This window comes from Equus asinus, chromosome 11, assembly GCF_041296235.1.
Source record: "Equus asinus isolate D_3611 breed Donkey chromosome 11, EquAss-T2T_v2, whole genome shotgun sequence".
NCBI lineage: Eukaryota > Metazoa > Chordata > Mammalia > Perissodactyla > Equidae > Equus > Equus asinus.
In genome coordinates, this window is record NC_091800.1 from 33,357,670 (window position 1) to 33,381,342 (window position 23,673).

Below are 23,673 nucleotides of genomic sequence, written 5' to 3' on the forward strand. Positions count from 1 at the left end.
TCAGACTTTTTAGTTTTTGAGGCTAATGTCTTCTCGTCAGGGTTGGGGCAAAGAGTGGCAGGGGCACTCTTCTTAATGGCTTCCATATGGTTCCTGAGGCAAGAAGGGCCTTCTAGTCCTTTCCCTCAGACACAGATGGCAGAAGTGGCATAGAGGGATGCTCATCTGTATTAAACACAGGCAGTAGGTGGCTCCTCAGAGAGAAGAGAGATTTTCTGTGCTGGCTGGTTTTCTCTCCTCTTTTGGAATGCACTATCCGTGCTAACAATGGTGATTAGACTCCCCGTGCCATCTGGACGGCTGGGGCTGCTGTGGGAAGGACATCTGCTGGCAGCTGCATAAGGAAGAAAGATGAACCAGGACCAGGCACGACCCAGGGGCTGCTCCCTTGTGTGGACCTGCTGCCTAAAGCCAGTCCTATACAAAACAAAATGCTTCCTCACTTATTTTATTTACTCAAGAGGAACCACCCAATGGTCACTGTGGGAGTTCCTAAAGGAAAGAGACGGTAATTATTCCCAGTTAACGGACCCAGCCCAATCAATCCTGCTTTTCATCAGGTTTGATGACCTCCATTTCAGAATTGGTGGCTTTCACTGCTCTTGTCTGAGCCTCGTGTACAAAATGGAGATAGTATAACCTATCTTGTGTGTTGTTGTGAGGGCAAAATGAGATAGGTATGTGAAAGCTCTTTGAAATTGATCAAGGCATTTATTTGCTTGGGTCTAGAGTCATAGATTCCCAGATGAGTGTCTTGCTATAGAGACTTTAAGGTGGAATCGTAATTTTAGGTATAAAGTTTCCTCTTGTAAGACTGGACCCTCTAAGGATGATAATAATGGGAGGAATCTCCATATGGAGCGAAAGGGAAGATTGGGCCTTGCTTCATCCTGTGTCCTCCCTTTTGGCTAGTTCTATCTAACTGTTGTGGGGGGAGGCTGGAAAGGGGGGCGAGGGGTGCATTTAACAAGTCTTCACTGGAGTTTGTGGATAATAAAGAAAAACAGGCAGAAATGGAGGAAATAAACCACACCGCCGCCAATTGGATGATCTGGTTCTGAGGAATGGTTTACTCATTCTCCCTTTCAGCTGTCTTGTCCCCATTTGTCTCTTGTCTGTCCTCAGAGTGGCTAGACCATCCTTAAGCCTTAGTCCCATCACAGAGTCAGCCCCACAATGAGCCTTCCAAGGCTGCTGGTTGGCTGGGGGCCGTTCTGGTTTACACCCATCGTTCCAGCATAGTTACTAATAGTGCCACTTTTTATTCTCAGTAGCATCTCAGTTGGGATGATAAATTTTGTGTTCATCCTAAGACCACCTGACAAGTTCTGATTTCTTCTAGGAGAGTCTGCTTCTATCTCCCTTTGGGGTAGATGCCACTCCTCAGCCACAGGAGTGGCCTTTGCTAACCGGACGCTGTCTTGTGCAGCTCTGTGGCCACCCTGCCTGGACGCAAATCCCAGCTCTGCTCGTTATTAGCTGCATAATTTGAGGGCAAGTTGCTTGGTTTGCCTTTGCCTCAGTTTTCTCAAGTGTAAAATGGGGATAATGATAACAGTGCCTGGCATGAAGTAAGTGGGCAACATATTTTAGCCAATACTATCATGACTTTAGGGCAGGGATCAAAAACTGGCAACCTTGCAGACAGAGCCCAGCCTGCTAACACTTCTGTTTGGCTAGCGCAGTGTTTTCAAAGTTTTGAAGCTGAAAGCCTTTAGAAAGAAATGCACCCTCGAGTTGGTCAAAGGCATCATCACCCAATTCATGCATTGATCACATACTACCCTCCTGACATCAGAGTTTGCAGCCCCTCTTCCGGCCTAGACATGACAAGCACACCAGGCTGCCATAGGTCTGGACTGGGAGACAAGGATACATGTTACTTTATGCGTATGTCCTCTTCCTCCCGCCTTTCTCTCTCCAAGTTTGACTCTAGCCCAGGCTTAAGTCTGCAGGAGAAAGAGATTCACCCTTGAAAAATCTGTCTGCTCTGTGCCAGAGATGTTTCTCCCCATCCCAAGTTCCTTAGGGAAGTGCCTGTCAAACCTTAATATGTATACCAATTGCTGGGATTCTTATTAAAGTGCAGATTCTGGTTCAGGAGATCTGGGTGGGGCCTAAGATTCTGCATTTCTAAGGAGCTCCCAGGCGATCTTGATGCTGTTGGCTCTAGGATTTAGGGAGCAGTGGAACCTTGGGAAAAGTGGTTCTACTTGAGGCTGAGACTGAGGCCTCTTCCCAAAGCAGACTGAAGACTTCCTGCAAGCAGCCAGTCATTGGTTCTCTCCTCCCAGTGCCCCGCAATATCCAGAAGTGAGTGGCCACCAGGAAAACACCCATGTCTCTATGCAGAGGTTGATGCTCAGTTGGGAGATACTGACTCTCAACCTCAGAGAATTTCTGACTGCCTTTCTTTTCGTTATGCAGAGGAGAGCTTTCACCTGATCATATTGTAGAAATCCTTCATCTTGTGAGTTGACTAGCAACTTGCTACTATTTACTCTCACGTAGAGTGGTTCTCAAAGTATGGTTCTGGGACCAGCAGCAACAGCATCACTCGGACTTTGTTAGAACTCCAAGAACTCAAACTTCATCCCAGACCTACTGACTGGGGAACTCTGGGAGTCATGTCCAGCAATCATGTTTAATAAGCCCTCCAGGCAATTGCCATGCACGCTGCAGTTTGAGAACCCACGTTCTAAGAGGGCAAATTCCTTAGGTAGTTTCCAGAGGAGACAGTACTGGGTCCTGGCAGCCTTTGGGGTCTACCCAAGGTCCTGGAGCTTGCTGCTCAGTGGACGATTTCAGTTGTGAGTCAGGCAGACGATTCCGGGAAGGGGGTTTGAAGGATGGTGACTTCAGGTGAGGAAAAGCAGGAGCAAATGATCCACCTCCTGGGGATAATTATTTGACTTTATGCAAATGTTCTAAGCAATAAAACCAGCCAGTGATGTACAGGAAATATATGCTCCTCATGCCGAGTGGTCTAAATAGAGTGTTATCAGTGATTGGGTTTCAGAGACCCTATTACCCAAAGCCTTAATGGCGTGAAATACACCACACCTGCTAAATGAAACACACACGGGGATGTTATGGGATTTTCAAGAGCATTTTATTTTGCATAATATTGTTTTTTTCCAGACCAGAAATGGTATATTAAAAAGTCAGCAGGTATATAGCTTGTTTTAAAATTATTGTTACTTTACTCCGGCTTTGCAGACTTTTATTTTCTTCCTCCTGCTACTATTGCACAGAAACACAGAATATTCTATCCAGAAGGGACCCTAGAGATCAGTGAGTCCACTCCCTGCAATTCACAGGTGAGGAACGGGTGTCCAGAGATGTGAGGGGACTTGCCCTAAGCATGGGCCTGGGACTGAGACCCAGGACTCCTGAATCTCAGACCCTGGGATTCCCACTGATTTCTTTCAGGAATCCCAGGCCAGATAAAGGGACCCGAGAAAGTGGCCTTGTGCATTCTCTTGCTTGTAGACAGCGTTGGAGGACTGGGGGATGCAGTGACATCATTTACATGCATGCACACAAACTGATACAGCAGCCAGAGCATCTGGCTACCTGCAAGCTCACTTCTGAGGCTGTTGTTCCATCAGAGCAGCTTCCATTCATCCAGAGGCTTAGGACTCAGTCTTCAGGAAGCCCAAACCACCCCTCCTGGAGTCCAAGGATGAATCGCGTGTTTGGGGTTACGGGGAACATGCCTTCTTCCAGGGCCGGCTTCAGGGGCTTACGAGCTTCACGGCTGCCAAGCACCCCCTTCTTACAAGGACCCTGCACCTGCTTTAATGCTCTGTTGTCACTGTCTTGAAAGCCTTAATACTTTTTGAAAAAGAGGACCTGCATTTTCATTTTGCAGTGGGCCCCACCAATGATGGAGCTGGTCTTTCTCCTCATCTTTCATACCCTCCCCCACACAACCTCTGAAACTCAGCTTCTCCAAGAAGCCTCCTCTGACTCCCTCAAGAGTGTGTTATATATATCACGTTCATAACGTTAATCCCTATTGTTAATTGCTTTCTTTCTGTAGGTCAACCCTGTGAGGTAGATAGTATTATAGTCATTATGCCCCCGTAACAGTGAGGACACTGAGGCATAGACAGAGGTGAACTGGCTCAAGGTTACACAGCCTGGAATCAGGGTTAGAACCCAGGTTTTTTAACTCCAGAGAACAGAGACTGAACTGCTATGCTGTGCAACCTCACTGTGTTGTCTGTTTAATGCTCAACACTCTGTGATGTTTCCTTGTTTCTCCTATTCGACTGTAGGGGAGAGACTGTCCTTTAATACAGAGACTGTGTCCTTTGTTCAGCTTCACCCAGCACCATGCCTAGTGCAGACAGGGTGCTCAATGAATATTGATGTAATAAAGGACATTTGGCTAAATTTAACGTGCCTTTGGCCATATCAGAACTTACTGTAAACCAAAGAGGCTTCCAGGTTTGTGTTAAATTTCTCCTGCAAGTGAAGCTGTGCAGGATGGCTGGCGGGGGGCTTATATTTGACTTCATGAATTATTTATGGAATTAACACCGGAATCATCGTTAATTTGTGGAAGGAGAGAAGTTGCTACATGGCTTGGTGCCCGTGTTTTTCTGGCAGGGATAAATTACCTGCACCACTGCTGCTGGGTGAAGGCTCAGGCTGCTGGTTTCCAGGGGAGACAGAGCACTTCAGCCTCCTCTCCCCTTCTCTTAACCCCAACTGAAAAATGCACAAGTTATGCCATAGACTAGGGCTGTGAGCCAACTCAGCTTCTGTCAACATTCAGTTAACACAAGTTCGTTAAGCACCTAATGTGTGTGTGGAGCATACGCTAAGTATGGGGATACAAAACCAAGAAGGCATGTGAACAATTACACTATTAGGTGATCAGTGGCAAGAAAGGCATGTTCTTGGTGCTGTGGGCATCGGTGTGGGGAAATTCTGGGGGAGTTCAGGCCTAAAGCAAATCTTTTATTTTGCTAGGAAAGATTTGCCCTGAGGTAACATCTGTTGCCAATCTCCCTCTGTGCACCCCCCCCCTCCCCAAAGCCCCAGTGCATGGTTGTATATCCTAGTTGGAAGTCCTTCTAGTTCTTCTATGTGAGCCACTGCCACAGCATGGCTGCTGACAGACGAGTGGTGTGGTTCCATGCCTGGGAACCAAACCCAGGCCACCAAAGTGGAGTGCACCAAACTTTAACCACTGGGCCATCAGGGCTGACTCCTAAACCAAATCGTATGGGGCAAAAAAGTGAATTAGCCTAGCTAGAGAAGCGGTAGAAGTATCAATGGGCAGGCTCTCCAATTGGGAGTAACCCCACAATAGCCTGGAGAAGGACCTCTAAATAGGAGAAATGGCTGGCGTGGGAAGAGGGGTCTTGAGAGGCGACCTGTAGGGGCTCAAGCAGAAGCTGGGAAGTGGATGTTGGTCATGTCTATGAGCTTGGGTTTTCTCCTGGAGGCTGACGGTGTTGGTGGTGGATGGAGCCAGCGCTGTCAACGGCCAGTTGTGGCTCCTGTGCCATCATTTGGGTGGCTTCTTAGGGAGTGAGGTCTCACCTTCCCCAGGTGGGCAGAGGCCTCTGGGTGAGGAGGGGAGCGGGCAGCATGCTTCCCCAAAGTGGGAGAGCAGAGGAACTGTAGTGGAGTGGTGCCACAGTCCTGCCTGGTCAGCAAGTTTGCTTTCGGAGACCAACATATAATAGCAATCTCTTTCCCATTTTCTTCAAAGCATCTGAGGAAATATAACTGTGGCTGGGTTCAGCAGCCCTCACTTTTGAGCAATAAACTACAAATGATCACGGTTTACTTTGATGCTTTTGGAATTCCCCTTCTAGGTGCTGTGGGTTCCTGCCATTTGCTAGCTGGAAAGTCGCCTGTGTGCACACATTCTGTTTCTGGAATGAGCCCTTGCCTCTCTGAGCTTGTCTTAACGTGTTATTTATTCTGCAATTCTTCTTGGTCTCGGGCAGTGCTCTCGGCTCCCAGGCTGCTGCAACCGTACTTAGGGGTCTAACCCTGCTGCCCCAGCCTTTATGGGAGAAAAGATTGTTCCCGACTCCATTTATTTCCAGGTAGAAAAGAATCAGAGAGCCCTGCAGGGTGAAGGCGAAGACGAGGCGCTCCAGATAAGTGTTTTTTTTTTTTCCTCTGTATTACTTATTTATTAAAGCCAGTGAGGCATAACTAAGAGAAGGGAAAGGAACCGAGGAAATAGAGAATACAATGGCCCTTCAGGTTTTAATGGGAGAGATGGCTGGCAGTGATTCCTAAATTATTAAATAAATTGATTCAATTCTTGAAGCTGGCCTCCAAGGTGTATTTGTCAGTTTCATTATCTTTGTCTTCAAGAGTGGGAAGAGTCACTCATGGAGAAAGTTTTATTATTTTATTTCCCCTCTGTTTTATTTTGAAGGCTGCAATTCATGGCCCCCTCTCTAATTAAACACTCACTTCTTTATGTAACAGGAGCAGTGCTCTTTTCATTTTTATTTCGGCTTCTGTTCTGATCCTATTTGTCTTACAGGCCCGCAGACGTGTAACAAGATCGGGTCAGCTTTAGGGCACACACACTTTGGAGAATCTTGATCCCATTTCAATTATAGGACCGTGTGGTCACAGGTGAGCTCTATGGTAATTTATCCTCACACAAGAGTCCTGTCGTTTAGCTATTTGCCTAACGGAATCCAGTGAGTGTTAGAATAATAAGTTGTGCCATCCCAAATGCCAAAAATAACACCTTAATGTACTTTCGGGAAATAATGGATTTTATTTTGGGGTTTTGGTGGTGACTGAGTAGCGTTTGCTCCTTTCTCTCCTAGTCCCCTCTCCCCCTAAACACTTCTGCTGCCTCCAGCCCAATGGTAAAAAATGCCAGAACATCTAAATTCTTTTTCTTAATTATTCTCCCGAGGAAAGCAGGCCAAGCACCAGGGTGCAAAAAATTTAAACCATAAATAACAAGCTGAAAGGAAATAAAAGAAATGACACCAGAATAAACTAAGCTATTAACTGAAAGCTTTACGTCACCATCCTCCTCAGGCCTGAAAAATCTAAGGTGGTTAAGTATTTATTTTCCAAAGAATGTCGTTACAATTTGCAGCAATTAAAAATGGATGAAGGAAACATTTCCCCATGATTTCCGGTGGTACTTCAGGCACTGAAGCATGAAACATTTTGGGGAACATAGTTCCCACTTCCTCCCTGATGACAAACGGTGCTAAAGGACAGATCTGGGTCCTTTGTGGGTGTCACTGCTGCCTGGGTCCTGGGTGGAGGACAGGGATGGGAGGAGGGAAGTGAGCAAAGTAATGGGTAGCTAGTGAACGCTTCCCGAGATAAATGAGCGCTCCTCCCTGGATCCGGCTGCGTAATTGTTTCTTTCCACTTGGTACACCTGGTGTAAAGAACTCCATTCACAATTATTGGCTTGCGTTTCGATTCCCTGGATGCTCCTCCACTGTTGGGGGCGGGGGGAAGGTGTGTGCCTGTTGGTAACACAGAACACTGGAGGTCAGGGGCACTGAAGCGGAAGGTGTGGTGAGCTAGGGTGCGGGAGGGAGGACTCTCCTTGCCCGCGATTCACCAAGACAACCAGGCGGACCCTTGCAGAATCACTCCCAGCCACGTCGAGGCCTGGGGAGTCCTTGCGGTCTCAACTCTGCTTTGCCGGGTGAGCCAGTCCTACTCTGGCAGCTAGGACTGACCAGAGCGCTGGCGGTTGTGTGTGCATGAGTATATGTGCGTGTGTGCTCATGCACATGTGTGAGCATGTGTGTGTGTGTGTGCATGCATCTGGCTGACAGGCGCACACCTGCCAGTAATCTTGCTCTTTGTCTCCTGCCAGCCCACCGATCTGGGGGCAGAACTGGGCTCAGTGTAGAGTACAGAGAAGGCTTGGCTTTTCCACATGGCTGAGAGGGGGTTAAGGGAGAAAAACAAGGTGCAGGAAAGTGTGTGTTAGAAGATCTCAATTTTGTAAAACAAACCATGACAAGCAGCCCAAACTCTGCACGTCTGTACAGGAAGGGCTGTGCTGGATTACATAAGTACGGAGGAAAATCTAGGACACATGCTGAGTTCTTTAAATGATTTACAGGAGTGGGGCTGAGAAGGGGGTGAGGATGCTGTTGTGAGGTGGGGTAAGGCATCCATGATAACAGCATTTATCATTTGGCCCCATTTATGAAAAACTAATATTTATATATGTATTAAAGTTTAACTGTTTTGCCTACTCTGCTCATCTTTCCTCCAAAAGTACTTCCTCTGAAAAATCTCCCAGTGACAGCTACCAAGTGCTCAGTTTTATGTAGGCTCTTTTGCTGCAGCGTTTAGGGTCACTGCTCTGCAGCTGCATTTTATGGCGTGAGCCGAGAAAGAGCAGAGCCACTTTGCCTCAGGGAGAAGCCGTTATTAACTGCTCTTCTTGTCCACCCTCCCCTCTGTCCTGATCAAGGGGACAGAGGTGGGAAAGATGGCTTTCTCGAAGAGCCTGACTCCTCTTAAATGGACGTGATGCCCTTTGGGTGGACAGATGTGGTCTGTAGGGAGGAGACCTCAGGAACCCACTCTGGGAGTGTCTGGCCTCTGGAGGCAGTGTGGACTTCTCCCATCACCCCTCAGGGAGGGGACAGACTTGGTGGAAAACAGAGCTGGGATCTGAAGATGGAAATGACAAGGCAGCAGTTTTCAGTGCAACATAAGAGAGAATTTTCTAACCACCTGAGCTGACAACTGGCTGGACCACTTTGCGGGAGGAGTGGGGGCCTCATTGCTGGCAGGGTTCAGAGCCTGGTGGCATCTTGGTCAAGATTCCTACACTGTGTGGCCCTGGATTATAAGCTCTCTAAGGCTGTACTATCCAATATGATAGCCTAGTCACATGTGGCCACTGAGTACTAGAAATGTGGCTAGTGCAACTGAGGAACTGAATTTTTAACTTTAATTAAGGGTACATATCTGAAGGAAACAAAATCAGTATCTTGAATAGCTATATTGGCACTCCCATGTTCACTGCAGCATTATTCACAATAGCCAAGATATGGAAACAACCTAAGTGTCTGTGACAGGTGAAAGGATAAAGAAGATGTAATACATATATATATATACATACACAGAATGGAATATTATTCAGCCATAAAAAAGAAGAAAATGTTGCCGTTTGCGACAACTGAACAAACCTGGAGGGCATTATGCTAAGTGAAATAAGCCAGATGGAGTGAGACAAATACTGTATGATCTCTCTTACATGTGGAATCAACAAAAAAAGGTTAAACTTATAGAAATAGGGTAGATGGTGATTGCCAGGGGCTGGGAGGTGTGGCAAGTCAAAAGATGATGGTCAAAGGGTACAAACTTTCAGTTATAAGATGAATAAGTTCTGGGGACCTAATGTATAGCATGATGACATAGTTAATTATACTGTATTGTATACTTGGAATTTGCTAAGAGAGTAGGTCTTAAAGATTCTCACCAAAAAAGAAAAGGTGACTATGTGATGTGATGAATGTGCTAATTAACTTGATTGTGGTAATAATTTCACAATGTATATGTATATCAAATCATCATGTCATACACTTTAAATATATACAATTTTATTTGCCAATTTTACCTCTATAAAGCTGGAGGGAAAAAATTTAAATTTAAAAACCAAAGCAGTATAAAATATCTTTTCTGTTAAACATATTTCATTGTTTTGGTAGGACTATATTTCACCTTAATCACTAAAAATTTAGCAGCCGAATTGAGGTGGTAAGTGTGAAATACTCGTCAGATTTTGAAGACTTAGCATGAAAAAAGAGTGTGAAATATTTCATTCATAATTTTTATATTAATTACACATTGAAATAATATTTTGCAAATATTGGGTTAAATAAAATACATTGTTAAAATTGACTTCATGTTTTTTAAAAAATGTGGCTACTAGAAAATGTAAAATTACATATGGGGCTTGCACTGTATTTCTATTGGATGGTTCTGCCCCAGGTCTCTGCCAACATTGCGAGTTTGTGATTCTATACAATTGTTCTTGTTCTTGATGTGGATTCTTACCCCTCTTTAGATAGAAAGATACTCTGTAAATACCTGTGGCTACCCGAGGGCCACCCAAGACGATTGTTATTGGTGATGATGGTGGGAATCATGTGACAAGTGTCCAGACTTCAGAGAAACAACGGGAGCAATGACTTGGGGCGCTCTGAGAACTTCTGGTGCAGTATATTACACAAGAGCTTAGCTTGCATGTATAAAAGCTGGAGTTTAAAATAATAGGATGAGGTTTCTTTTAAAAATCAGAATGTATAACCTGACTTTTATTCACTGCCTTTCTCAAGCAGTTAAAGTTGAATAAAAATCTTTCATCGTTCTGTATCATTAAAACACATCCCAGGAAAGGACTAGAAACACAGTGGTAGACTCTAAATTAAGCAATAAGATATGCACTTTTAGTTTTCCTAATTACCTACCATTGAAAGTAGGCTGGAACTAAAATAAACATGCTGCCTTGAAATGAGAATTAATATGTGCTAGTGCTGTGGGGAAAGCCCTATTAAACAATTGAATTTTGGAATATTTTGCTTTGTTGAAAAACCCAAAGGCATTCTTCCCTTTGGAATTGGATCTTCATTTAGAGTTTTTTTTTTTAAATTACTTGTTCCATGTATTTTACAAAGTGCCTTTATCGAGCTATTATGACATTTTGTTCATTATGTATTGAACCCTGTCACATCTTATGAAGGAAATAACCGCCTTCTCTGTCACTCCTGGAGAAGCCAAGTGTGAATAGTGCCATGAGTCCATGGGAAGGGCTGCATTAATTATGGAACATATTGTCAGGAGTTCTGGAAAAGACACTTCTTTGTCATTCCACTAGGGACAGGTGAGGGGAGTTGGGAGAGGAGAAAGGGAGGAAGAGAGGGCAGGAGGGAGTGGAGGTCGGGGAGGGCTGCACTGTGGGATTTGAATCGAACCTTTTAGGCTAGCTCTGCTGGATCTGTTAATCCTGGATCATGTGTTTTTCAAATCAGGGGTGAATTATAATCTTATCGTCCAAGAAATATATTCTCCATTTAGAGTAGGCCAAAGTCAAGGCTGATCTCATTATAAATGGAAGCTGCTAGAATCAGGTCAGGATCTCTTCTAGGGCTTAGCATGAATGGATTGGAACAGAAAGGAACCTCAGAGTCTTGAGTAAGTCCTCATTTCTTGCTTGGGAGAAGAGGTGAAGGAGAAATGCGATGGGAGCACAATCCCCAATCCTATTATCCAGGCGGGAGCTGGAAGGTGTTGATGTTAGGGATGAAGAGAGACAGTTTAACTATCACCGTTTTACAATGAAGGTTTAAAAAGACAATTTAAGTATCACCTTTTAAAATGAAAATGCTAAACAGTTTAGCCTAGGCTGTTATCAGGACCACAAGTGACATCTCTTTTTAAAGACATGAAAGAAAAACACCAGTGCAGAATACTCAGCCACAAAAACATCACATACCTCAAATCGTGAGCTCGTTGTTCTAGATGGTCTAACTCCTACAGAGGGAGTTTAAGATCCTTTTCCCTGAGTAGCCCTTGGGGCTCTATGATGTGATAGATGTGAAGGATCAAACAGTTCTCTGAAGTTTCTGGAATCCTTCCTCCTGCTCCAAGCTAAGATTTCTCCTAGAGAACTATTGTGCAATCTAACCTCAGAAGATGTGGGAGAGGAATTTCCTGTTTAAGTTCTATGACGATCCAGGGGAAGTAACTACTATGTGCCAAGGGCTTTACATCTTATGCCTTTGAATGCTCACAGTGACATGTAAGGTAGGTGTTGTTATGTCCATTCTGGAAATGCGGACCCTGAGGCTCTGAGGGATGAAATAATGTGTCAAAGTTAAGCAGCCATCGAGGAGAAGTGTTAGAATTTGTTGCTAGGTCTGTCTGACTCCAAAACCTTGTTCTTTCCCACTATAGTACATTACTCTTATTTTTTTCAATATCTAATCAGTATCTTTCCGGCTACAATTTAAGCTCATTATCTCAGTGCTTGGTGGAAATGGAGCAGTTATTCTCAATTTTCCATTCAAAGCCTTCCACGTTTGAAGATGGCAACATCATCCTTCTCTTACCTTTTTCTTATCTGATGCACAAAGAGCTAAGGAAAAGTGGCGTTCATATCCCTGAAATAGCTTTGTTTCTTTTAATTGGCACTTGATGTGTATCTATGCAGATAAGTCTTGCTTATAGGGACCTGGCTGAATGTTCCACTTCATTTCTTATTCATCCAAAGGATCTAACAGGGTTAGATCAGGTTAGCATTTAACCATATTTCTTCTAGCCTTTTGAAAATGAACTCAAACACTACAGGTACATTTAAAGCCCCCTTAACCAACACCTCCTACCTAATTCCTTTCTCTACACCCTTTCCCCAAGACAATGATTGTTCACTCGATATTTACCCTTTCAGATCGTTTAATGCACATTTTACACACATAAGTATTATACTATAACACATCATCCTACATCTTGATTTTTTCTCCCCTCAACTTTGTTTTTGAGCTCTATCCCTGTTGATAGATCAAGTTCATTCATTGTAACTGTTGCATAGAATCCCATTTTATAAATACTACATTTTATTTATCTGTTCCCTTATTGGTAGGGATATTGGTTGTTTCCAGTTTTGTGCTATGAAAAATGATATTGCAATCAGCTCCTTATCCTTATCTCTCAGGGAAGCAGTATCCAGCTTTTCTTGATGGTGAAAGAGCCATGTTGGAGAGTAGAGGATTTATTAAGAAAACAAATAATGAAACATGAGCAAAAACAGATCTCCAGGCCTATTCTCTGGAGATTCTTACTCAGAGGGTCTGGCAATTTTGGGGGGAATATTTTTTTGGTAACAAGTTCCCCAAGTGATTCCTTTCATCAGGGAAGTTGTGAAATGGGTACGGAGTACATATGCCCAGGTACTCTCTCTGGAGAGAGGTGGGGGGATCACCAGAGGATTTTATGTCAAGAAGTGCCATGATTAGATTTGTGCTCAGAAATATTACTTTGGTGACATTATGAACAATATTGAGCCCCAACTTTGTTTGTAAGGCAGTCCTCTTTCAGAGATGCAAAGTGGAATAAGATGCCAGCCCTAGAGTCAAGTGGCTTGCAATCTACCAGAGCATTTCACAGAAAGGTAGGCAAATGGGGCTCAAAGCCTGGAGGCTTGCTATCCACAGGCAAATTGTTTCCCAGCCCAGGGTTTCTGGAAGGGCTCGCCTCTTCGAGGACTGGCTGGTCAGTATCAGCATCCATGTTCTCTTGTTGTCTGCCCACCTTGAAGGTGACTCTTCATGTTTTCCATATCTTTGTTCTCTTAAGTTCTTTTTCTGAGAAGAAAGTTGGGAGAAAAATATAAATGGGATTTGAAGTCTATATTTCATATTTCCCCATTTTCCATGAATGCAAAATATCAAGATCTGTGATAGTTTTAGAAAGTTTCCAACTCACCCAGAAGCAACAGAAATATTTCAATTCTTAATAATTCAACAATTTATTTTGATATCAATGCCCTTTTCTGAAGCCTAAAGAAATGATATTTCTAACCCTCTACGTGAGAGCAGACATTAGGTATAACAGAAGAGGGGTCTTGGAGGCCATCCTGTCCCAATGCCTTCATTTTATCAAAGAGAAAACTAACATCCCAAGAGCAGAACAGGTTTGTCCAAGGCCACTCCAAGAGTTAGTGGTAGAGCCAGGACTGGACTGATGGTCTCCTGATTTCTTTGCCGTTGTTCTTTCTATCTACGCTACATTTGTAAACCATCAGATGATCTGTTCTTTCCACAAATAAGTCCCACCCCTTCCCATTTCTAGGAGACAGTGGCTGGGAAATCACCCCATCACCTTCTGGATGGTCATATGGTAACTCTGATGTCATTCTCCGCTCAGAAAAGGCCCAGGCAGAGTTGACCAAGCCGCTCAAGGAAGCTCAAAGTCTGCCCTCCCCACACAGCTCTCCTGGCAGCCCGTGCCTGTCCCAGGACCAAGCACCCATTTCTCATTCTGTTCCTGCCCCCTGTGGCTAATGGAAGCTCAAAGTTCTTTTTGAAGTCAATGGAGGAGCTCCACTCAGATAAGCTTTGAGGGAATTGAAGCAAGGGACTACAGAGAAACGGATCCCGACCTGCCAAGGAGAGGGGCTATTTTTAAGTCAAGAAAGGAGGCATTGCTGTTTAGTGAAAGAATCCTTTTGAGCCTTTATTACTGCCTCTTAGAAGGATATTCTTTTATTGAGTGGATTGCTACAAATTCAGTGTTCAAGTCTAGAACTTTTATTTTCAGAGAGAAAAAACCTCTTTTGGTGTTTCTCTTTCTCTACTGTTAGTCATACACCACCAGCCTCTCAGAAAAAGTAATACTCTGTGCAGTGACAAAGATATTGTATTTGATTTGGCATCAGAAGAACAGGGTTCAAGTTTTGGCTTTGCTGCTTCTTAGCTGTGTGATCACTGGCAAGTCACTTCACCTCCTCATGTCCAGCTCAGTTTCCTAAGTCTAAAATGGCCGTGGTTGGGACCTACTTCTCAGGGCTGTTCATTCATCCATTCATTTTCACTCCTTTGTTTATTCACCTGCTATCTGATAGGCATTGGGTGGAAGGCAAAGTGAGGCATGGACCCTGCTCTTGTGGAGTTTACAGTACAGTGAGGGAGACAGTCAAGTCATCACACTATCGAACGCGTAACTCCAAACTGATGCACTCCCTGAGGGCCAAGAGCATGGTTCTGTGAGAGAGTGTAACAAGGGAAATGATCTAGATGAAGGGTGGAGAGAGGATGCATTGGGAAAACGGTTTAGCGAAGGGTTCCCTGAGGAAAAGAAATTTGATGCTGGATCAGAAAGATACCACAGTTAAGTCTGGGATTAGTGTGTTCCCAACAGAAGAAACAGCATGTGCAAAGACCCTGGGGTGGGACGGCACAGGGTCCATTTCAGTCAAGGGACTGAAAAAACTGTCTACACAGCTGGAGCTGAGGGAATGCGGGAAGGGTGATATGACAGGAGACCGGGAAATCAGGCTGGAGCCAGACCAGGCAGGGATTTGCAGCCTATAGAAGGATTTTGCCGTTTATCCTAACAGCAATGGGAGGCGACAAAAGATTTTAAAACTCTGTGCACGAGTGTGTGTATATGTATATGTTTTGCATGCATGTGTGTATGCAGGTATGCATGTGTGTATGCAGGTATGCACGTGTGTGTGTGTGTATATCAGGCCCACGAATGAGGATGAATTAGAGGGGAGCCGGGGTGGATATGGAGAGACCAGTCAGAGGCATTGCGATAGTCAAGACACAACACAATAGAATGTTGGCCCAGGCTGGCGGTAGAGGGGACAGTGAGGCCTGGAAGCATTTGAGATCTCTCACGTATTTAGGAGCTGAAATGGACTGAACTGGGAGGTTGATCGGATGGAGGGGGTGATGGAGAGGACCGCTTCCTTGGTTTCTGATTAGCGGGATGGCAGGGATGATGGTGGCATTTTCTGAGATGGAGAATCATGGAGGAGAGCCTAGTTTTTTAGCGGAGAAGATCATAATTCAGTCTTAGGCATGTTGAATTTAAGAACTTTTGAGACATCCAAGAGACAGGGTTGAATAAGTAGGTAGAAATGAGTCTGAAGCTTGGCAGTGAGGTCTGACTTGGAGATAGGAATTTGAGAGTCAGAAGACGGTTATCGAATTTACGAGTGTGGATGAGATTGCTTGGGAAGAAAGTGTGGATTGAGAGGAAGTGACCAGAGAGTTAGGAAGAAAGTCAGGACAGAATTATTTCATGAAAGCAGGGATATGAGAGTGTTTTAAGGGGGAGAGTATGGTTAACAGGGTGAAATGCTGCTGGCAAGTGAGGCAGGATGAAGACTAAATGTGTCCGTAATGGGGATGAAAGGTAACATTAGTGGGAACCACAAACACCTTTATGGGTAACTCACCATCTCCACTTTCCAAATTAGGAAACTGAGACACGGAGAGCTTATGTAACTTGCCCAAAGTCACAGAGTAGGTAATTTGAACTGAGGGGATGTGACTCAGGCCCCATATCCTAAACCACTACCAAATGCTGCTCCTTCCTAGTTATACAGAGGCCATTATTAACTTTGTTGAGAGCCGTTTAGGTCACATGAACTGGGAAGAAGCTAAGCAGGAGCAGCTACTGTCTGAGGTGTCTATAATCCCCCTAGGCTTTCGATCTGCTTTCTGCTGCAGTCTCCTTTGTCTTGAGCTTGAGGCCCTTCTGGGTCTGCGAGCTCATCTAGAATGGCTTCAACATTTTCCACCATGTGGGAAAATATGTGGTTGTTTCCTGAGCCTTATTAAGGCACAGGGGAACTTTGTAAGGCAGATTTAGGCATCCCATAGATATGGTGGCCATATGTTCCAATTTGCTTGTGACCATCTCAGTTTATGCTTGTCCTGGCATTATTATGAATTGCTCTTCCTTTCATTCTCAATTTACCAGTTTGGATGGTAAAGTATACGGTCTCCTGTGATGGTCAGTTTTGTGTGTCAACTTGGCTAGGCTAGAGTCCCTAGTTATTCAGTCAAACACTAATCTAGGTATTGTGCAGGTATTTTGTAGAGATGACTAAAGTCTATGCTCAGTAAATCTTCTTAAAGTAAAGAAGATTATCCTAGATAATCTGGGTGGGCCGGATTCAATCAGTTGAAAGACCTTAAGAGCAGAACTCGGGTTTCTCTGAAGAAGAAATTCTGCCTGTGGACAGCAGCATCAGCTTCTGCTGGAAGGTTCCAGCCTATCCTTCCTGACGGCTTGCCTTCTGGATTTCAGACTTGCATAGACAGCGCCTACATCACAAAAGCCAATTTCTTGTATTAAATCTCTTAATATATATCTCCCACTGGTTCTATTTCTCTAGTGGAATCCTGACTGCTACATCTCCCTACCCTTAGAGCTATCTCTGCCCGTACCACAGTAGCCCAGGGAATTGGGGTGAGGTGGGTTACTGTCTTCCACGGTCCTAGACTGGAGGCAGGGGGGTGTTTGGGAGGTGTAGGGCATTTTCACTGTTACAACGACTGGGCATTCTGTTGAGACGTAGTGCCAGGGTGATAGGATTCTAAACACCTTGTTATGAATAGCAGCCCTACACGACAGACAGCTGTCTTCCCTAAAATGCCAATAACACTCCATTTGCAAACACTGGGGCTTTTGCAAATTGGGAATGATAAAAAGAGAGAGTGGTAAGGCAGTTAAGGACCTTGGCAGAGGGTTGCTGACATGACGGGCTGTAATCCTAGGTAGATTATGAAGGAAGTGAAGAAAGGAAAGCATTCCCAGGGTCCAATGAACTGGAGGTCTCAATGAGGTTGAAAAATGATCCTAGAGGGAGTCAATGAACATAGGAGTTCGATGGAGAAGAGTTTGTCGCCTTGGAGTAGGATGCTGGAATTAACGGTTTTGAAAGTGAAGCAGTTTCCATTGATGACAAAATCCATGTGTGACCATGGAGGTGGGTGGTAGAGGTGAGTATAGGAGGCCACAGGGATTTGTGACAGGTGATCCACACAGATATTTTGATGGAGAAGAAGGCAAGTCCAAAATTGTGATAAGCAGATGAAACGATGGAGTGGGAAATTCTCTGTGAGCTCTCAATGGATTATTGTGATTACAGAGCAGAGCAGGTCGTGTCTCTTGGCACTACATGTTATCCAGGGCTTCTGTTTGCCTGGGGAAAACGAGGCAGATTCTTCTGTCCTTCATTCTCAGTGGACAGGAAGTGTGCTGCTCAAGTGTGGCCTTCACCTTCTCTAGGGCCCCTCTGTCCACATCGCAAAGCACAACAAGTGTCACATAACCTGACTGTCACTCATAGGGTCATGTGACATGATACAGGGAGGACTCAGCTTGTCCAAAGCAAAAAAGGGAACTGAATCAGAGAGCAGAAGTGGCACATCTTCAATTCTGTGTGCATCCACCGGTGAGCTTAGATTAAAACCACTCCACATTTGTTTACGAGGCCGAAGAGAGGGAGAGATCTGAGGCAGAAATGCTGGGTGCTCACCCACAGCTGGAGTAACTGCTATGATTTCTATCTTTACAACTATGTGGATTTGGTGCCTGCCCCAGAGCTTGCCCCTCTCTGAAAGAAGAAGGGTACAAAAGCCCATGGGTCACAGGGTGATAGACGCTGTGTAAAGTCATGGAGACACTATGGGTGGATGTGGACACTGCCAACCATGGCAGTAAAACATACTGGTCCTCTACTGAGTAAAGAGGTTGTTTCTACACTGTTGTGTCAGAAGGTTCCTTTAACTTGGAAGGACAAAGCAGTGTATTGTTTATGCTCCTTTCTGCATTTCTTCTCCAAGTAAGCGCTGATGGCTCTTATTATGAGCTTTGTGTGCCTAACTAGAGCGCTGTTGCTGACCCAGACTGCTGGCCTTCTATAGGGCTCCTTGGAGTGACAATTAGGTAGTGTAATTTATGAGCTCATTGTAGAGAGTCTAAGCACAATTGTAACGAAATTTTCTTCATGGCAACTTAAAGCAATAGGGATTATAACTTCACTTTTCAGCTGGGGAGATAGGTGCAGAGAAGGCCAGTGACTAAAGTGAGATCGCACAGTGAGTCAGTGTCAGGGACTGGCTCTGAAGTTGTAGTTGTCTAATGATGATGGCATTTGAATGCTTACTATAAGCCAGGGGCTTTGCCTGGTTTATTTTAACTATTCCTTTCAACTATCATCATCATCACCATTACCACTGCCATCATCATCATCACCACCACATCATCATCATCATCACCATCATCATCACCACCCATCATCGTCATCACCATCACCACCACAGTTTTCACCAACATCACCATCATCATCATCATCATCATAATCACCATTTCAGTTCACAAATTATAGGTCAAGAAACCAATGTCCAAAAAAGTTAAATCATTTTTTTCCAGAGTTAGATAACTAGAAAATTGTGAGATTTGAACCCAATCCATCTGGTTCCCTAACAGGCACACTGAACTCTTGTCTTGCACTTCCCTACTTTGGCCTGCTTCCTTGTACTAATTCACTGCCAATCCATAGGATGTTACTTCTGCCATGTGCTATGTTGGATGATGAGCATCTGTAAGATACCAGAGAAAGTGATAGAAATTGATGGGCCATGCTTTAGGAAGGTGAAGTTGCTTTCCGGGTTGCTGCAGAGCAGCCACATGCTGTTACTGCATGTGAGCATCTCTTATGTGAATGCCGAGTTGTGTGATGTGGTGTTCTGACATGGCCCATGAGGTTATGGTGGCCTCCTTCTGCATAGGCATGGCCTTGTCTTCAGGGTGAAAGTATTCCTGATGTCTCTCATTCTGGAAAGAGATGGATTCTTAGTCAGGAACGAGACCATGAGGATGAGGGAATTCAATCCTCTCTTTTTGCCTAGACTCGGAAGAATGGCGATGTCAGGATTATGGTCTGCATGGTGGATGTTGAGGACGGTGACTCTCATGCTAAGATGAGGGAGAGACAGGAAGGAGGCGAGTGTTATGGTGCTCTGCTAACGGCAAAGGAGTAAGTAGTATTCTGCAAGAGAGACGACCTAGATTTTCAGTATGCTTGGTGTTTTTCCATTTTGTTACCCCTAGTCATTAATAAAGACTTTTGATTGATCCAGCCTGGAGCCAAATGTGCTGCTGTGTATAAAGAAAAGTGGTAACTTGTGAAAACTTGGGTTAGTTATAAAGTAGGAGCTGTAGTGCCTCCTTGAAACAAGCATGAAATTTGGCCAGAAAGTCCAGGGGGGAGGTGGGATTTCCTAAATAGAGTCCCCATGTCCCAACAAGCTCTCAGTTCAGAAGGGTCACCTTTGGAGTCACACCTGGTGGTTTGGAGTTTTATCTTTCTGATGGTGGTGTCAATTCCTTCATTCTCTAGGCTAAATCCTGCTCCTCTTGCTGCTGGCAGGTTGTTCTTTGGGAGAAGCGAGCTAGCTGCCCTGGAGCTGCAAGGGCAGACTTTCCTACTCTGAATTCTACCGTCATTAACAGAATCCCATAGATGCTCACCGAACACACAGCTTTCCATCACTGTTGCCACCAGAGAGACTTACTGCACAGAGAGATTTTAAAAATGCAATTACTTTCCCATGTAATTTCATAACAACACTAAAACATTGAAGTAGAAAAAAATTTACCCATAATCTTGCTACCCCAGCAAATCGAATTATTTTCATGTTAAAATAATCACAAGGAAGGACAGTTTAGAGGTCTTTTTTCATGTCTGTGTGTGTGCATGTTGTTTTTTTTGGTTTTTGTTTTCTCTTCTATGGGGGCAATATGATCTAGATTTTCTGGAATGACCTCGCTTTCATTTACTTCTGATTTTTTTTTTTTTTTTTTTTTGCTGAGGAAGATCTGTCCTGAGCTAACATCTGCTGTTGATCTTTCTCTTTTTGTATGCGAGCAGCCACCACAGCATGGCCGTTGACAGACAGGTGGTGTAGGTCCACGCCTGGGAACTGAACCCAGGCTGCTGAAGCAGAGCGCGCTGAACTTAGCCACTAGGCCACTGGGCCTGGCCATTCTGATTTTTTTTTTTTAAAGGACAAATCATTAAATGTATAGCCAAATGAGATTTTATTGTATACCTTTGTAAGATGGTAGGAATAAATTCATACGTTAGGAAGAAATTCTTTGTCACACTGTTCTAAATTTTATTATTTTTCTGTATTTTTACATAGGCTCCATATTTATAATGCAGTGATTCTCAACTGGGAGTGATTTTGCCTCACAGGGGACATTTGGCCATGTCTGGAGACGTTTTCGGTTGTCACAACCCAAAATGGAGCTCCTGGCATCTAGTGGGTAGAGATCAGGGATGCTGCTAAACATCCTACAGTGCACAGGACAGCCCACACCGCAAAGAATTACCTGGCACAAATTGCCAACAGTGCTGAGGTTGAGAAACCCCATTACTATGTACAGTGGTGACTTCAGAGTTCTTTGAGCTGATGCCTAGTTTACTTAAGCATCCCCTGCTCCCTTTACTGAACATTGGTTGTCTGCCAGTTTTCCAGCGTTGTGGGAAGCATCTTCCTACATTGAGCTTTGCCTTGCTTTGGGCTTGCAGTGGGTTATTCGAAGGCGGGTTGCCAGCCACCACCTGGCTTCTCTGGCTTCGGGAATCATCATTGCACCAGGTGGGAGGGCTTTTCTGCAAATAGTACGGGTTGTTTGTAGTTCCAGTTACTGAAATCTAGACGCGTGAACTCCCAGGCAGCAGGAATACAGTGGAGCAAGCACGAAACTGGGAGGAAGGGCAAAAGCTGGGAGGCAAAATCTTGGGACCAGTGGGACTGAGGGATTTAGGAAGTGAAATGGATTCACAGTGATTCTAAAAGTATTCGCTTGGGTTAGGCAGCACACGCATGCAGCTAAGATTGCAGCTCCTCCCACTTCCTACCCACCTTCTCTGCTTCATATTTTTCTTTAGCATTCATTGCTGTCCTGAATGTTCTTTATTTCACTTATTTATCCTGTTTATTTCTGTCTCCCTCTCCACGGGGGCAGGCATTTGTGTCTGTTTTATATCCTGCTGTTTTCCGGCACCCAGAGCAGCTCCTGGCTCGTTGTAGGCACTCAGCACCTCTTTGCTGAAGGAACGAGTGGACAATTCCCAAACACACGAGGTAGTTTGCTTTTGGAAGAGCTTCACCACACCCGTTCCTCCCTCACTGGGCTTCTCTTTTCACTCTTTCTTCATTTCACTTTGGGTTTCCAGCTGATGTCCGGGAGGATGTGTTGTTGGAGGAGGAGAACAATTCAGGGATAGAGAGAGAGAGGGTGAGGGACAGAGCCCCGGCGTCTCTGTGGGGGACAAAGAGAGAGGCTGCCAGAGGGAGGTGTGGGCAAGAACTGCTGCAGGTCTGCGGGCTGGGCACCCTCATTCGTGGACTGTGATGTTTTGGGAGCTGTGTCCTCCATCACAGGGGCTGTGCTGGGCTTCCTTGTCAGGTTGTCCTAGACTTTGTGGGGCTTTCCTTATAGCCCCATCCAAAGATGGAAGCCCCCTTAGCCAGCTGCCTCGGTGCCAGCCTTGGGACTCCTCCCTGAGACTCATTATGGGCTGCATTCCAGGGTGCCTCAAAGCAGACATCAGTGCTGGAGTGAGACTCCTTATCAATCACAATCAATGTTCACAATCACATTCGATCTAGTGTTTCTGAAATTATGTACATTCTTGACTCCATAGGAAAAAAGACTACAGACAACCTCCAAGCATGCATAGCCACATCTTTGTTAAAATACCACCAGCACCAGCTAAACAGGGGTTGTGGGAGTGGGGGTGAGGAGAGGCCATCTGGAACCATCCAGGTGAATGGTGACAGCCCTGCCTCGGGGCCTCTGCAGCCTTGCACTTGGCAGCTTTGGGGGCCAGTATTATGTTTCACGTCACTCAAAGGCAGGTGAGCCGAAGCCACGTCTCGCTGGCTGCCTCTGCAGCTGCAACTCCGATCAGGTGGTCATGCCCGCCTCGGCTTGGCAGCCTGGGTTCTTGAAAAGCGAGTGACAGGGGCAATAATCTGCACTTGGCAAAGCAAACCCAAACACACTCTGAAAGGCACAGCTGGGCCAGGTTCAGCAACTTTACTCATTAGGCAGTTAATCTCAAGGCTGTCAGCTGAGGCCACAAGGGCAGGCCCAGGCAGGAAAGCTGCACTTTCAACAATTCAATCCAGTCCCACAAATATTACTGAGCCTGTGCTATGCACAAGGCACTGTGGGTGGCTACAGAGGAAGCAAAGATGAGAAAGGGACAGTTCCTGCCTCAGGGAGCTTACATTCCAGCTTCTCTAAGAGTCACAAGGGAGTGGAAGCAAAGGACAGCTGGAGTTCAGAGTTGGAAGAGAAAATATCCAGTTGAAAAATCAGGACAAATGCCATGGAAGTGTCCTGAAGTCTGGAAAACATTTCTTCTTCCTTGCCTCTCTCTTCCCTTTCCTCCTTCTTTCCCTGTGGTAGATAGAATAATAATTACACGCCCCCACCCCCCCAAATGTCCATGTCTTAGGCCCTAGAATCTGTGAATATATTACCTTATATGGCAAAAGAAACTTTGCAGATGTGGTTAAGTTACAGATCACGAGATGGGCAGATTATCCCACATTATCCAGGTGAGCCCTGAATGTAATCATGAGGGTCCTTTGAAGATACTACGTGTTGGCTTTGAAGGTGGAGGATGAGGCCATAAGCCAAGAAATAGAGGCAGTCTCTAGAAGCTGGAAAAGACAGGGAAATGGATTCTTCCCCTTAGAGCTTCCAGAAGGAAGGCAATTGTGCTGACCCATCTTGGACTTCTGATCTCCAGAACTGTAGGGTAATAAATCCCTATTGTTTAAGCCACTAGTGTGTGGTAATTTGCTACAGCAGCAACGGGAAAGAGATGCTCCCTCCCTCCGTCTCCGTCTCCATCTCCATCTCCTTCATTTTCTCATTCTCTTCCTCCTCCCTCTTTCCTGTAATTTCCTCTTCTTATCTCTTCTCCCTTCTTCTCCTCTCCTCTCCTTTCCTTTCTTTCTTCCTCCAATTACAAAAGAAATACATACTCATTTTTTGAACTTCAAACAATATAGAAGGAAAGATCTCCCCATGATCCAGCCTCCCATCTTGGTGAGAGGCACGGTGGTTCAGAAT

General features: G+C 44.9%; 1 long non-coding RNA gene across 1 annotated transcript in view; it reads left to right on the plus strand.

Moving 5' to 3' along the window:
* The first annotated feature begins 5,809 nt into the window (after positions 1-5,809).
* LOC123289764 (uncharacterized) overlaps positions 5,810-23,673 on the plus strand; it is a 55,728-nt gene continuing 37,864 nt past the window's right edge. Inside the window, exon 1 of the long non-coding RNA XR_006533906.2 lies at positions 5,810-6,621. This is a non-coding gene — a long non-coding RNA (uncharacterized lncRNA). The remainder of the gene's footprint in view (positions 6,622-23,673) is intronic.